Source organism: Acanthisitta chloris, unplaced genomic scaffold (genome assembly GCF_000695815.1).
Source record: "Acanthisitta chloris isolate BGI_N310 unplaced genomic scaffold, ASM69581v1 scaffold5283, whole genome shotgun sequence".
Taxonomy (NCBI): Eukaryota; Metazoa; Chordata; class Aves; order Passeriformes; family Acanthisittidae; genus Acanthisitta; species Acanthisitta chloris.
The window spans coordinates 42797-43449 of NW_008664172.1; positions in this window are offsets into that span (position 1 = coordinate 42797).

A 653-nucleotide genomic window follows, 5' to 3' on the forward strand; every position below is an offset into this window, starting at 1 on the left:
GAAGCTGGAGGTGCTTTCAGCCCACACGTTTCAGGAGGTAGAAACCCTTCCTGGGCCACATTTTGCCCAAGCAGCCCCGAGACACAGCTCTGTGCACACCCTGCCCAGCCCCACAGCACCAAAGGGCACACAGGGACTGGGCTGTGCAGGGAGGCTGCTGGCCCAGTTCTGGGTGCTGAAAGGGAACGTGCTCTCCTGGGTATGTGGTGGTCTCTGAATCACAGCTGTGGGAGGAGTTTTTTGCCAAAGTCATCTTTCCTACAGAGCAGAATTTCCTACAAAGCAAATCCTTCTCTCAAGAACTGTCCAGTCTTAAAATTCTTTGAAACAGAAAGTGTTCAGATGGAAAAAACAAACTTTTCTTCAAGTGCTGGTCAGGTGCTCCCGCTGGGAGACTGTTCTCCTACTGTTCCCTGGAGCCTTTCCATCCTGCAGTGTTTGTGATTTCCATCCATGCTGCTCTTAGGTTGTGTCTGTGCATTTCACAGCCTTTCAGGGCAAAGAAACTCAGCTGCTGAGCAGAAAAGGGGTTGAAGTCCCTGCAATAGTGTGTGCACCAGAGACACAGAGAGCTGCAAATGTGTGCTTGGGAATCACAGTCCTTCCCTTCCTTTCTCCTCACCTGGCATCGTTTCTCTTGCACCAACAATCTC